This window comes from Carica papaya, chromosome 8 (assembly GCF_054855325.1).
Source record: "Carica papaya isolate Zhongbai chromosome 8, ASM5485532v1, whole genome shotgun sequence".
NCBI classification, from domain to species: domain Eukaryota; kingdom Viridiplantae; phylum Streptophyta; class Magnoliopsida; order Brassicales; family Caricaceae; genus Carica; species Carica papaya.
Window position 1 is genome coordinate 9,343,402 of NC_142316.1, and position 17,144 is coordinate 9,360,545.

General features: G+C 33.0%; 1 pseudogene; it reads right to left on the reverse strand.

Moving 5' to 3' along the window:
- Positions 1–10,128: 10,128 nt before the first annotated feature.
- Positions 10,129–10,919, reverse strand: LOC110814513 (agamous-like MADS-box protein AGL62 pseudogene; annotated as a pseudogene).
- Positions 10,920–17,144: the final 6,225 nt, after the last annotated feature.

Below are 17,144 nucleotides of genomic sequence, written 5' to 3' on the forward strand. Positions count from 1 at the left end.
TCTCCTCCATCTAGTCTAAAAAGACGTGAGAAGACCGCTCCCTGTGGATGACGGTGTACCCTTTGACGAGAGTGGTGACACAACATGATTGTAGGGGTCACCTTTGGTAAAGTACAACCGTGACTATAGCATACGTGTAGGACCACTATGGTTGGCAAGGCTGTGGTCATAGATTGTATCACGGTTTGATAAGTGGTAAATGTGTTGTTGATTTATCAAGCTGCAAATTACTGATATGAAATAAAATAAATTGCTCGTTCCACATGGGTAGTCGAGAGTTTGTATTGCCCTTAGTAGATTGAAGGCAGAACGACTTCGTGTGAAGAATAAAATGAAATAAAAGCATGTCATAATTTGTTTGATTTTCTTTATTTTTCAGTATGATTGATTTGATTGACATGATATGATTTGATATGATTGATTTGATATTTTTGTTAATAAAGTAAATTATTTTCATAATTACTGAAGTAGCCCTTGACAAAATTTCCGATGGTAAGTAATTATGGTACTCTATTTATGTCTAAATTACTTTTGAAATCTTAGTAATGTTATTTAAATACTATTTTTTTTATGAGTATGTGGAACTCACCTCTTTCCATGGCCCCCTCATATGAGGATGATAGTGAAGAATCAGTTGTTGACTTGCCTCTTAAAGCTTTAGAGGATCCTGTGGATCTATGAACTATTATGAATGCATGTTTTGTTTTGCACTCTGATGAGTCCATCTTTGTAGATGCTTGTATTTAAATTTTGTTCACCTTAGAATTGTAAGATTTGAAACTTTATTACTATTTTGTAAGAGATTGTAATATTTTATTCCGTTGCATATAATTATCTTAAATGCACTAGTATCTATTTCTATATCTGACACCCTTATGCTTTAATTACTATTTGAGATGTCGCAAATAGTATCAAAGCAGTTAAGGAGAATAATCCCTTACAATTGAGGCTGTAGTTAGAAAACCACTCTAGAATACTTAGGATATTTCTTATTTTCGAAAACTAGACCATCAACTCGTGTTTTCCTTTTCTTTTCTAGGAATGATGTGAGGAAGACCTTCTATTGAAGGAATTGAGAGACTCGAGGCCCAAGATCATTTGACCAAGACCAAATTTATCGAGCTTTTTCGAGTCATTCAAGGTCTAACTGCAGCTATAGGCCAAAACCAAAGAAACCACTACCAATACCCTCATGCCTCTGACCGTTGCCCAATCGAGAGATCTATTTTCCATAAATATAATCGAGTTTAAGAAACTTAACCCACCTCACTTTAAAAGAGGCCCCGACCCCTTAACAGCTGAAGTCTAGACCCTGCAAATAGAGAAAATTTTCTCTGTCCTAGACTTGACCAAGGAAGAAAAGGTCCCCTTAAGAGCTTTTATGTTAACCAAAGAAGTCGAACACTAGTGGCGGCCTAAGAAAAATGTCTTACCTAACCCTACTACCTGAGAGGTTTTCATGAATGCTTTATTTAAAAACTTATTCCTTGTATATGTTCGGAAAAAAAAAAAGAAGAATTTTAGGACCTCTGTCAGGGAAATAACGGTTGTCTAGTATGTAGGTCGATTCATCCAGCTGTGTAGGTTTGCCCATCTAATGGTCACCCGTAAAAATCGTAAGGGTAGGAAATTCCTAAAGGGCTTTCATGCCGATATTTACGACCGGGTCGCAATGTTGAGACCCAACTCTTATGTTGAGGTGCTGGAACATGCCTAGTTGGTTGAAGATCTTATCTCAACTCGACACTAACACATTGCCCGAGTTCATACCCAATAACATTAACACAAACTCCAACAATAAAGGAGAAGATTGTCTAACGTAGTTAGTAGCTACCCTGATAAACGACCCAAGTTGACCCTCCTCTTGCTTTGTCTCCACCTACTGGACACCTCGATCGACCTACCCAACCATGTCAGCATTGTGGACATTTGCATGGTGGCATATGAACAGCACCTACTATACATGCAGAATTACTTAACACTTTGTGGAGGACTATCTCTAAGGGTCGAAGGATAGGATCAGACCAGTAGCCCAGGGCTGTACGTACCATCTTGATGAGCCCGGTTCCCTCACCATTCCTGCTATTGTTCAGAGTATGCTTTCTATCTGTGATACTACTACTCGAGCTCTAATTGATATAGGTGCTATCCACTCTTTTATTTGTTGTTCTTTTGCTTCTAAATTAAATGTTAAGCCTGAACTTCTAAACGATGTATTAGCAGTAGAGACTCCCTCTAGAGGTCTACTAAAAGTTCATTGTGTATATAAAAATCTCAAGAGTAAATTTGTAAGTAGATATTATACTCTTAGATTTCTCAGAGTTTGTTATCATTTAGATATGAATTGGTTACAAAAATATAGAGCAATCATTAACTATGAAGGTAAAGTTGTAACTCTTCATTCACCAAAAAGAAAGTAAAAGTTTTATGAGTTTTGTTTCGTTATTTTCTAACCTTTAAATAAACATGAATATTGATGTTGATCCCATAGTATATGCGATCCCTACTGTTTGTAACTTTTTCAGATGTCTATATGGAGGAACTACCCAATCTACCTCTCCCACGAAAGATAGAATTCTCTATCGATCTGTTTTTCAAAACTCAACAAGTCTCAAAGCCTGCATATCGCATGAGTCGCACTGAACTCCCTGAACTTGAGCACCAACTCTTCGATCTTCTTGGCCAAAGACTTATTCATCCCACTCATTCCCCTTGGGGTGCCCTAGTGCTATTTCTAAAGAAAAAAGACGGATCCCTCCGACTATGTATTGACTATAGAGAACTCAACCGAGTGATAGTAAAAAATAAGTATCGTTTACCCCATATTGATAATCTCTTCGATCAGTTGTAAGGTGCAACAGTTTTTTCGAAGATTGATTTTAAATCGGAGTACTACTAGTTAAGAGTAAAAGAAGAAAATATCCCTAAGACAACCTTTTTTATGCCGATATGGTCAGTATCAGTTTAAGGTTATACCCTTTGGACTGATAAATGCCCCTATTACTTTTATGGATCTAATTAACAGGGTCTTCCGGCATGCACTGGATCAATACGTCATTGTCTTTGTTGATGACATCCTGGTGTATTTAAACAATTATGAAGAACATGCAGACCACTTGTCCTGAGTGTTAAAGACCCTCTGACGGAATCACTTATATGTAAAATTTAGTAAATGTTATTTTTGGTTAGATCGAGTCACTTTCCTCGGTCACGTAATTTCTAGCGAAAGAGTATCTATTAATCCACTTAAGGTTGAAACTATGATTAATTGGAGCCTGCCAACAAATGTCATTGAGGTACATAGTTTTCTTGGTTTAGTTGGTTATTATCAGCGATTCATTAATGGATTTTTCATGATTGCAACTGTGTTAACCAGTCTCACCAGAAAAGGCATACCTTTTATTTCGGATTACGAATGTGAAAAAAGTTTTGCTGAGTTAAAGTATTGCCTCACCTTTGCTTCAGTGTTAATCCTTCTTGATAATGCTAAACGATTTCATGTTTGCTATAATGTATCTCACGTGGATTTGGGATGTGTTTTGATGCATCATGGTCGAGTAGTTGCTTATAGATCAAGATTGTTGAAACCCCATGAGTGTAACTACCTCATGCATGACCTGAAGTTGGCTGCTCTAACCTTTGCTATGAAGATATGGTGCCATTATCTATATGGTTAGACATTTAAAATTTATACTGACTATAAAAGTTTGAAGTATATATTTTCGCATAAAGAACTGAATATGAGATAGAGACGCTGGATAGACCTTTTAAACAATTATGATTGCAAGATCCTTTACCACCCGAGTAAAGGTTATGTGGTTGCTAATACTTTAAGGTGGAAGGAGTCCGCTTTGTTGGCCCAAACAATGGTCTCCAGTTGGAAGCGAGTTGGTACAATACAGGCACTCCGCCATAACCATTATGGTAATGGTGCCTATTTTGCCCAAATTCGGGCCTTGCCTAATCTTTTCATGAAGATTTGGAAAACTTAGTCCATCGACCTAGAGATAACAAAAAATCTAAGTAATTTTACTTCTTACAAATTTCTTGATTTCAGGCTCACCGATGATGGCTTGTGTTGGTTCCGGGATCGTATTTGAGTCTCTATTGCTGTTAGAATGGATGTTCTCAAGGCTGTCAATGCCTCCAAGTTATCCATTCACCAAGAAGTACCAAGGTTTATCGAGACCTGAGGCATTAATACTAGTGATCTGAAATGAAGAAAGACATTGTTGATTATGTTTCTCGATACCTTATTTTTCAGCAAATTAAAGCCAAACACAAGAGATTTAGCTGTTTGTTACAAGGCTTCACTATTCCGGAATAAAAGTGAAAACATGTGACTATGGTTTTTGTCACCGGTTTACCCAGAACCATTCCGGTTGCAACACAATATGCGTCATTATTGATAGGTTGACCAAGACTGTCCGATTTCTAATAATTGGAATAACAGACTCTACTAACAAGTTAGTCTGCCTGTATGTCGAGGAGATTGTTCGACTCCACGACGTTGCCTCATTTATTATTTCAAATAGAGATTCTCGATTCACCTCCCATTTCTGGGATAGTTTTTAGAAAACTCTTGGTTCAGAATTGTACTTCAGTAATACCTATCACCCTTAGATCAATGGTCACTTTGAACGTACCATTCAGACGCTTGAAGATATATTGCACACTTGTGTTTTCGACTTTAATGACAACTAGTATGAGTACCCTCCCTTATATGAATTGTTTATAATAACAGTTGTCATTCCAATATCAGCATAGTTTCGTATGAAACCCTGTATGATAGGCCTTGTCAGTCTGCCACTTGCTATAGAATGAACTAGCGTCACTTGAGACCAGATTCCATTCAAAAGACCATTGAGAAAGTCGCCATTATCCTAAAGAACCTAGTTGCCGCTCAGAGTCGCTAGAAAAGCTATACTAATAACAATAAAAGACCCTGAAATTTGTTGTTGGCAACTATGTTTTCTTCAAGATCTTCCCTTACAAGAAAAAAATACAATTCAGTAAGAAGGGTAAGCCGACCCCCCATTATGTAGGAACTTTTCAGATCGTGGACCGTATCAGACCCGTGGCATACCTCCTCACTTTACCTCTAGAGTTTGCAAGTCTGCATGATGTTTTTTATATCTCCATGCTTAAAAGGTATCATCCTGACACTTCTAACATCATTCATCACCAAGAGATGCAACTCCAAGCCGACATGACTTATAAGAAGCTCCCCACGGAAATTTTTTGTTGGACTGATAAAGTTTTGCGCAATAAAAGGATCCTGATGATGAAGGAGCAGTACCAACATCACACACCAAAAGAGGGACGTGGGAACTAGAGAGTCAAATGCGAGAGAGGTTTCCTCATTTATTCATGACAAATTTTGAGGACTAAATTTTCTAAATCTGGGGGGAATGTAACACCCTGGAAACCTTTATGCTTAATAGTATTGTAAAATCTCTAATTATTTGGGCCCTAAGGCCAATTGAACTCTTTAAATTTCATGCTCTGATTTTTTAATGAAATAGTTTAAAATTTATTTTTAAATTGTACGAAATTAACGTATTTGTTTTTTATGAAATTAAATAATTGTTTAAATTATTTTATAATTTTTTGAATTGTTTAAATTTGTTTTAAAACAATTTCAGGAAAAACAAAAAAGAAAAACAGGGGAAAAATCCTGCGAAAAAAGTTGCGAGAAGGCCTCCCTATCTACGCGGGTCCTGTGCGACACAAACACTTATGCATGCGCGGCCAGCATGAGACATACTCTAGCGCGCATGTCCCATCTGTGAGTAGGCGCGAGGTGCGCGGTTTGCGCACATCACATCACATGCAGACAAACACACGTAAGGTTGGGGCGGCACATGCTGCCTTGGGCAGCGAGCGCCGCTCTTTGGGCGACGCGCGCCACTCCTTAGGGGGCGTGAGCCGCTGCCGCTATCGTTTCAGTGGTGTGCCTTTAGTTTTCGCACCATTGCCATGTTGTCATTGTCACATTGATCATCCATCACTCACGTCCGTCAGTTGTCGCATCGCATCAAATCACCTTTTCTTTTCCTCTCTCCTCACAAAATTTTGCCATTTGACATAAATCTAACAGTCTCCATTTTTTATAAATAGGGACTCCTCTTCACCATTTCATTACCACTCTAACTTCATTTTTTCATCCGCCAAAGAGCTCTAGAGAGAGAGAGAGAGCTAGAGAGAGAAGAGGAAGAATTAGAGGAGGTAAAGACGTAGGGAAAACTCTAAGGTTTTAGTAAGGAATTTATTATTTATTTTTAACTACAAAGGATTATTTTTAGATTATTTTGATGGAATTTTAATCGGTTGGTTGCATGCTTAATTTTATATGATTTAACTTAATTATTACGTGTTAATACATGTTTATATGAAGGAATACAAGTTGGTTATTTACATGTATAACTATAATCAATTAATTTGCAAATGATAAATGTTAATGCATGTTATGTTGTATGATGACAAGCATGATGTTATACTGTAAACATGATAAATATATATCGATATTAGCATGCATGGTTTATAAATGACATGATTTGTTAGGCTTTTTATCGCTGAAAAGTTTATGTTTCTCCCCCATATAGTCTGAAAAGATGTGAGATGACTGCTCCCTGTGGATGACATGTACACTTTGACAAGAGTGGTGACACAACATGATTGTAAGGGTCACCTTTGGTAAGTAAACCCATGATTATAATATACATATATGACCACTGTGATTTGCACGGTAGTGGTCATAAATCGTGCGATGGTTTGACAAGACGAAAGTATGATGTTGGTTTAACAAACTGCAAATTATCGATATGAAATGAAATAAATTGGTAATTCCACATGGGTAGTCAGGAATCCATATTGCCCTTAATAGATGGAAGTCGGAACAAATTCAATTGAAGAATAAAATAAAATAAAAGCATGTCATGATTTGTTTGATTTTTTCTATTTTTAGTATGATTGATTTGATTGACATGGTATGATTTGACATGATTGATTAGATGTTTTGGTTAACAAAGTAAATTATTTTCATAATTATTGAATTGGACTCCCGACAATATTTCCAATAGTAAATAATTACGATACTCTATTCAAGTTTAAATTGCCTTTGAAGTCTTAATAATTTTATTTAAATATTGTTTTCTTTACTGAGCATGTGGAACTCATCCCTTTTCATGACCCCGCAGATGGGGACGATAGTGAGGAACCGATCATTGACCTACCTCTTGAAGCTTTTGAGGATCCTGTGGATCCATGAACTATTACGAGTACATATTTTCTTTCGCACTCTGATGAGTCAATTTTTGTAGAGACTTGTATTTAAATTTTGTTCGCCTCAGTGTTGTAAGATTTGGAACTCTATTACTATTTTCTAAGGGATTGTAATATTTTATTTTGCTACATATAATTATCTTAAATGCACCGTATCTGTTTTTGTATCTAATACTCTTATGCTTTAATTAACATTTGGGATGTCACATTATGGTTTCATCATGATAGATTAATTGAAAGGATGATAGTTACGTTGTAAGCATATGAATTTTATTACTTATTATGATGAATGAATGAAAAGTAACAATTGTGATTGCTCATGAAAAACTAGGTTGTTACAACATTAGGGAAAACAAGCTTTCATATATCTCATAAGAATGATGACTATAGGAAAAAACTCAATGTCTTTTAAGTTCATTTCCTTACTTGCATCATATATAGGAAAAAACTCTATATATGGTTTTCTGTAAATAGTAGGAGAACTCAAACAAAGGAGATTACTATTAACCTCACTGTTGGTTTGGGACCTGTAAGAAAAAATATTCCATGATAAGCTCCATTTCTTGAATTATAATCTTCCATGTTTCCATGTCAAAAATTTTATATCCCTTGATTCCAGAGGTATATCCCATGAGACACTCTTTCTTGCCCTTGGATCAAATATGTGTTTGTTGTTGACTGAAGTGGAGACAAAAGCTAAACATCCTGAAAACCTTCAGGAGTGTGTTTGTTGGCTTAGTTTTGAATTACAATTCAAATTTTGTTTAGTCATCTATAGTGTATAGAAAAGCCTTATTCACTAAATAAACAACAATAAGGATGAATTACTCCAACATTTCAAATTAAGGCAATTTTGGAACTTTAGGGCTCTAACAATGTTTAATGGACAATTCCTTTTTCCCAAAAAAAAATTCTTCATTTTAAACTCTTTCTCATTGTCACGTCATATGGTTTTGATCTTTATGTTAAACTGTGTCTCTACAAATGTGTAAAATTTTTGCAAGTAAGTCCTACCTTAAAGTGTGACCTAAGTAGGTATACCCAAATACAATCATGAGAAAGTTGTGATATCTATCATAATAAACTTCATTACAAAGCCCCCAAGTGCCACAATTATGAGATCAAAACAATGTATACTTTTATGTTACTTTTATATTGGATAATAGGAGATGAAAGTTTATAAAGCTTAGTAAAGGGACAAATATAATCGAAGCTTATATTTTATATCATTGAATATCTTTAACAAATTAATTATAGGTAATTAAGAATGTCTATGGCTGTAATGCTAAACATCAAAAGAGTTCATCTTCATTTGTGTTAGAAATAATTGTTTCCGATAATGACTGGCCAGATATGGATAAAGGAATTTTATGCTACTACAACTAATACAGATAATACCTTGCCTAGCCCATCTTAATTGTTTTCCAAGCTCAAAAGTTTTCTATCATAAAATTGTTGTGAGAAGACGAGATAAAATTTTAAGTCATGGCCCAATCTTCTAATAAATATAAGATTAAAGTTAAAACATGGAGAACACAAAATATTGTAAAGAGTTAATTAATCAGTAATATTCATGGTTTAATCATGAGACATATTTACCCTAGCATTAGTTGGTAAAACAATTGGAAAAGAAATGTTTCTTGTAATGCTTGTGCATAAAGAAGGTGTGGATATGATGTGATATAAGGCATTAGTATCAATGATCTAATAAACAATGCATGTTTATTGAATTTTATCAATGATTAGAGAAATAGAAAGATATACCAAAGAACCTAGAGACATTTGATCTTAACAAGGAGCAATAAGTGATTGTACCATATGAACTAAATAATGATTTTGTTACAGTAATACCATTTTTATGCATACTGATCTTGAGTGATTGGAGATTGTTTTTAGGATTATTCTATTCTTGTGGGGACAATATTGACCCCTTAGTCAGCATTGTGCGCCTTAATCTTCCCATAAAGCATATGTCCCTTCAGGCATCCCTGTAACTTCTAGATGGTTTATGTAGTGTGCTCGAACATGTTACAATAAAAACATGCATACTTTCCTAAATTGGCCTCGAAGCATCGATTAAATCAAGTGACCTACAATCTTATATTGAGAATAATAATACACTTCATATATATTTTGTTTGATTCCCTTATGTTAAAAGCAAAGGTCATGTTTGCTGAGTTGGCCAACAACATTTCTCCATTTTTTTTTTCTTGTTGGATAATGAAATACACTTCATAGACTAAGGAAAAGATTTTATTAGTAGTATTGTGCTTAGATGGCTTTGTACGACTCATTTAGTCCCATGAGAAATTTCATCTTTAGTCCCCTTCTTACTATTCGACTACAGCTCTTAACCCTCACATGTAAAATTTATGATTGATTCGTAATTTAGCAATTCATCATAGTTTCAAAAAATAAACACTTATACTATCTTGATTCTATAACTGTCTATATATTTTAATATATTCACATAATTGTTTATATATTAAAATGTTACATATTAAGATATGTTATATAGACAGTGGTTAATAATGTCACAACACAACATTGAAAAAATGGCATAGTAAAATCTTTGAGATACAGTAGATATATATATATATATAATCAAGTACACAAGGTTTGAAGGAAGAAAGATTATATTAATGAAAAGATGCAATATCACTAAACGATTACAAAATCCTTTAATAAATAACATAAAATAAGATGCCTCTTATTTTAGACCAAATCCTCACTCATACTAGAAGCCGAAACCCTAAAACCAAACATAATCTAAAGATTAATTAGGAGGCATTTATTGTCTAGCAAAAATTTAAAAGCTATTTTAAATAATTATCAAAAGTTTATTTAGAAGAATCTTTGGTGAAATCCATGATACCCTGGAGGCATCATGTTTGGATTGTTGAATAGAACAACGCTAGACCTGAATCCAGCCGGCCTTGTCTCAGATTGAAGCCCTGTTCCACTAGAAGAATTTCTCAGAAAAAAAGGATGATGAGGTTGATGATGATGATGTGGAAGATGAGGATGAGGAAGATGAGTATTTGAGGTATGAAGCACAATATTCTCAGCATGCTTAGCCACAATCTTCTTCGTCTCATCAAGAGAGGCCTTTAATTGTTGAAGTTGTGCCAAGCTTAGATCTTCCTTAGGACCCATCCACCAACATTCATTCTCATTGGCCTTTTTCGTTTGGTTAAGCTCCTCGCTTCGCGTCTTTTCAATTTCGAGTTGGTTAAGAATCTATATATGTAGCAGAATTAATATATAGTTTATATTGAAAATATTTTATTAAAATAGAAAAAAATCAAAATAACCTGAGTAAGCTGCATGTTGAGCTCATGAAGACTGGTGTTTCGATGAGCCTCAATGAGTTTCTCAGTTCCTGAAGTAACCTGTGGTGGATTACCACTAATGAAACGTTCCACCACGGTCTCAACAGAAGGATGGCCAAAAGAGAAAACTTTTCGACCAGGTGAGAAAACGATAATAGCAATATCAGCCCCACATAAGGTGCTCAATTCACTTGCCTTCTTGAAAAGTCCGGCTCGACGTTTAGAGAAAGTGACTTGGAGATTGCTTTGATTATTCATCTTCACCATCTCAACCTTTTGTCGTCCCCTACTCTTTCTCACCATGGTCACAAATATTGAATATGTGTAGAGAGAAATTAAAAGAAAGATCACAGAGAGAAATAATTTGTATAGAAAAAGGGGGAAATGAGTAATATTTATAAGAGACTGAAATCAAGGTTGAAAATTAATATTTTAGGTAGATATCCTGTGTAGATTTTCTTATTTTTAATAATTTATTTGTTTAGGGTTACTTGAGAATCTCCTCCTTATTGAAACATATGGTAGGAAAAATCCGAATAATTAAGGTTAAATTTTAGCTATACTCTTATACAATTTGTCAATTTATTTTTTTATTAACATATATAGATAAATAGATAGATAGATATATATAAGCATAAAATCTTCTTGAAAATTGTCACTTTTTTACATTATATATACAAATATATCTTCTACTTGTAGATGTCAATTCGAGATTGAAAAGGTAAGGGAGCTACTTTTATTTTTACTTATTTGCCTTTATTACAAGATAAGATAACTCAATTACTTTTCATAACAATTGATAAAATTAAAAAAAGATTGAGATAATTCTTTTTTTTTTTTTTTTGCATTAATGAAGAGATATTTTTCTTTTTGGTCAAGATAATTTTGATTTCCATTATGAAAAAATAGAATCTCAGCCAAATGATTCAAATAGAAGGACTTTCAATTTTTAACTTCTTATATGGATAAAACGAGCATAATTAGTTATGAGTTGTTACAAAATGTGAACAACGTATTTAATGAATGCATTCATTAATTTTACTCGTCTATTATTAGCTTAATAATTTCTAAAACATAAGTAAATTATTACTAATAATTTAATAATTATCATAAATAACAATAATTAGTCATTTGTCTAGGTTAATACCTCGAACTATTACACCATATTCTTAAGAGCATTAAGGTCATCCTCTACAAATAGAAATCATTTAGATATGATGACTTCTACTAACATACAATTGTTTTATAAGTGAAGTGCTATACATTTAATATTTAATTGTATCACTTACAACTAAACCCAAAACTTTTTAAACCCAAGCCCAAAAGAGTCAAACCCATTAAATTTCTAAAATCAAATCCATCATTATTGCTATCCTTCCATTAAAACAAATCCATTCGACTTATTAAAGCAAACCTAAGCTTGACATCAATTAAAATTCCATTTGAATTTTCATCCTCCGAGTAACTATAATTTATAATTTTATATTCATATTTTGAATATGTAGATTTTGTATATGCATAAAAAGTTACTTTATTCACAAATTATACTATTATAATTAAACATTCTAAAGTTGATTTCAAATTGTTAGAAAGAAAATAGTCATTTGAAAATAAATATAACAATAAATAAATAAATTTAAAACACGGGAAATTTGGGAGTAAATGAAAAAAGAGAGAGAGGTCTCAAAAATAAAATAGAGCTAAAATAAATTACTTGAATACTTAAAAAAATAAAAATATTGAGAGGTTAGATTGAAAGAAGAGATTTAATCATTTAAAAATACATAAAAATAAAAGTATATATCTATTATAATGAGAATATATATGGTCGATATCACCTTTAACTTTAACAAAAAGAAACAGAAAGAAAAGGCTAACGAGGGCTTTTAGGAAAAATAAAAAGGGCCAACAAATCTATTACATAGGTGAGATATTATGCAAATTTATTGATAAAAGCAATATAGCTCATACGGTTTGTAACATAAGTAAACATATACTAGATCAGTTCGTTTGATTAAATGATTAGTGCAAGTTATCTTTATAGAAGTAACATAATTCATGTTAAAGTAAAAAAAGTAAAAATGTACTATAAAATATACCAAAATTTAAACAATATGATGAACTCTTTATAAATTAATTGACATTAGTACATCATAAAAATTTAATTTTGTTTGCGACTATTATAGAAGGACCTACATTACAAATGAAACTTAAGTTGATCGATTATACCACAATATGAAAAAATTTAGTTCTATTTATAACTATTAATTGGGTCACATTTAAAATTCAAATTGATTGACATTTACAATAATAAAGTTTCTAATTCCCAAAACAACGTCATTTTAGCTTTTCTTGCTTCTAAGAAGTAGGTGGGTTTAGTTTTTTTCTCTCGGACCGGGTTGTTACAATCTCTCCCCCTTTAAAATAAATTTGATCCTCCAAATTTGTTGTGACTAGGTGGTTTAAAGACATCCTTACTCATCTGCAAGTTTTCTCTTTAACCTAATGGTTTTGTTGTAATGTTTTTACTGGTAAGATCTCTTTAGTTCATAGTCAATTCTTTTCTAAATTCGATAAGTAAGGTACAGTTGCCAAGAGCTCGTCTTATAAATTTGATATTTTATTTATTATTATTATTATTTATTTTTTATCTTTTTTTTTAGAACATTTACTCTATCTACAAAGAATGCCATCTAGTGTTACAGTGATCCTCAAAGTTCACTAATGTTCCCCAACTTCATATGTTTGAATTAAATTATCGTTTTTCAACTTTTGAGAACTTAATATGTGGTTACTTGGAATATACCACCTATTGGATTTAATAGAAGGTATTAATACTGAAACATTTCCGTCATTCCTAAGAACTTAGGATTTCTTACTTCTAAATCTTGGCTTGTGAATTTTGTAAGGTATTATAGCTTTCAAGACTTTTTCCCTTCCATATTTGATGACTTGATGTCTACTTAGATTATCCTTTAACTAACTTGTATACTTCCTCTAATTTCATCAAAGATTGAAAATTCCTAATACACTCTTCATTCTCTATTCTTCACAAGGATGAGTTCTTAATTACTTGAATATCCCAACACTATGATATGTTTACCGTCCCTCAAATTTTCTATGTTTTAAGTGAAAATCATTTGTATCTAATTTCTAAAAATTACCTTTAAAAATTTTTAAAATATTTTAGTACCGAGACTTCTTCCTCCTTACTCAATAGGTCTGGTGCCTAACTAAGTTACTCTTAGTTGAGCCAAATTGTATTTCTACCCATCAAGGTTTGAATGATTCCCAAGACACCTCAGTACTTGATCGAATTTTTTTTAAATTCCTTTTAAGTAAGCGATTATGAAGTTCCAACTTCTTAGTGAAATTTATTAGGAGTCTTTGATAGAGGGGTCCTATAATGGGCTAACTAAAATTAATAATATTCTCTACTTATTCTGTTCTTTTTATTGTGGTTAAGGATTACACTTTTCACTTCCTAATGTAGCAAGTGATTATTCTTATGTATGACACTAAGATATGACTCGTGGGTTTGTCATAGTCCTTGTTGACTTGAAAAATATTTCTTCATATGTTAAAATTTTAATTTGAGAGTGTCTACCTTGAAGATCTAGTTTGATATATTTGTATAATGTACAAATTTTTCTATGCCAATTTAAGAATAAAAAAACAACATGCGAGGGTTAATGGCTAATGAAGGTTTGGTTGGGTTAATTCTGGTCATCTGAATTTACTATTAATCGTACTATGTTTAGAAATTTTAGTTTTAGTACAGTCGGTCTGTAGTATCCTGATTGAATGTCGATCTTATAGGATACTGAATTGACAGTTCTCTTCTCTCCTTTTTCTTCATCATTGGTCATAATCATGGAGCATACTTTTATTAATGGTTGAGAAAATTTAAGGTCTTTTCTAGATGAGAGAGTAGGGAGGTCATATACTTTTGTATTAGAATAGTCTGCAGTAGTAGTAGGGCTAATCATAGGGTCTTTATTATGCCTAGTTCACTTATAGTGATTTTTAGATGGTTTAGAGAAAAATCTTTCATGTGTGGTGGTTTATGGATCCATGCCACACTTCCGTTGTGCCACTTTGAATAGTGTTTACATCGAAAGTTTATACGGGTGTATTGCATCATTTTTAGGTTACCTTTTGGCATAAGAGAATTATATTATGAGTTATTACATTATTATTAATGACTTATAGTTAAAATAAGTCCATAGGATATCCTCTTCTCCCATGAAAATTTAATTTAGTATGGATAAGGACATTAAAAAAGAAGAGTTCTAATTAGGTATACTCTCATCATCTGATACAGAAGTTATCTGTCCATTAAGCATATGATGATTTAATGCTTAAGGTTTTCTAAAGTAGCATTAAAAATCCTATATGACATCTCAGTAAGGATTTGGAACAGTTAGGGTATTCATTCTTTCTAAAGAAGATTCACAAGAAATTCTATATTTTATCAAAATACTAAATAATTATTTAGTCTCCCAAAATGCTTTCTTTTAAGTCTACTTGTTTTAAGATTTCTTTCCTTCTTGGTCTCTAACGAATTTAAGAAGGACTCTTCCATCTCATAACGAATTATTTGGAGGTAAATTACTGACTGATCAAAATATCCGCAATAGTGGTTATTGCTAAAGATAACCATATTGAAGCATTAAAAACCTAAGCATTTGTAAAAACATAGGTACGGAAAATATGAGGCTACAAGCTTTCTCAATTTGGGAGAATATCTATTATAATGAAGACTCGAATAATCTCCACATGATAAGTAAATCAAGTAAATAGGTCGTGTCAAAGCTCTCAAAAATAAAAGAATGGACCAGACCTCTAAACTCTCTATTATGTCATGATTTTGATGCAAACCATGACATTATCAGCAATAACAAACTCCTTGGTCATTTAGTTCACAACATAACAAGTTTATAACTTGTAATACTAATCACAATCTTACATTCAATTTTTCTATACAAACTGGAAATTGGTTGGGTGATGAGATATGGTTGGTTGAGAAAGATAAGAATTGTCATAAATAATTATGAATAAAAACAAGTGTATCAGTAAACATTAAGGAAGAAAACTTGAACGATAGGATTCCACAATGGACTAAATAGCATAACTATCATAATCAAGTGTAATGGTAGCAAATGCTTAAGCCCAAATGCCTTGTATTGGTTCGAAAATGCATCTAAACAGGTTCTCAAGTATAACTCGAACTATTCCTTTGAACACATTATCACATTGTTAAAAAGGAATTATTGAGAACATATCAACATGGTCCAATAACTAGACACTTCCTATTTGAATACATACGGGGAGTCTTCCCAGACCCACTTACTTGGGGGGTTTTCTTCCACTTAGGAGAATTTTCTCTCACCAAAGGTCATTCTCCCATTTGAGGGATTTTCTTATTGCTTGGGGAATCTTCCTATTTTAAAATTCATTCCCCGACTTAAGGGAAATTCGTAGTCTTCCCCAAAATTTATTCACTTGCTCCTAGTAAATAATCTCTTTTGGTAGTATTTAAGCTTTCTATGGTTTCATGTAGTACGATAGATTATGGTTATTGCTTATTCGCCATCTCCAGTTACCTTTGAGGTGAAACCCTAATTCTTTGATCTCTAGATTTACTACATTCTAACCATTGTTACCGTTTCAGGCTTTTGGAACTATAATCCTACTTCTTCAAATCTGCAGGTGTTTTAGAGGAAGTTTTAAAACATCTCCTAAGATGTGTATTACATAATTTTTTGGGACCCTAAATCTCATAAGAATCCTAAACCTCATGATACAAAGGGATAGTTCTGAAGAATGTGGGCTCTGATACTAATTGTAATGACCCACTTTCTCCGTTGAGAAATCTCATAAGAATCCTAAACTTCATGATACAAAGGGATGGTTCCGAGGAACGTAGGCTATGATACTAATTGTAATGACCCACTTTCTCTATTGAGAAAGGAGCACTATTCTTCACACATAACCTAGTAAATTTACGCAGCATTAAGCAAAAACTTAAGATTCAATCATCCCCTATACAGAATTACAAGTTTCGAGGCTTACAAAATTTCTTACATTACATTGATATAATATAATTAAACTGACTTTACAAGATAAACTCTTACTATCACTAAAGATTCTTCAAAGTCTTCCTTCGACCTTGAACTTACTTTTGATTTGGACTAATCTGCATTGGAGGTGTGAATTGGGGTGAGTTTCACAGACTCAGCAAGGAAAAAGGGCAGTGCCCACAACAAAGACATGTACATACTCAATCACCAAATCTTCTAAATTAGTTTATTTAGTAAACATTCAGAATTTCTTATTTCGGTATTATAACTCAGGGCATAACAGTTCCTAAATAGTACAATTCAGTATTCAGTATCACAATTTAAGCAGTAAGCAGTTCAGTAAATATTAGTTCAGTATTTCAGTATCGTAAACTTTACCCAGGACTTTCTATTCCTTCCTATCAGTTTTTATCTTATTAAAAATAGTTTCACCGCGCGATGTCAT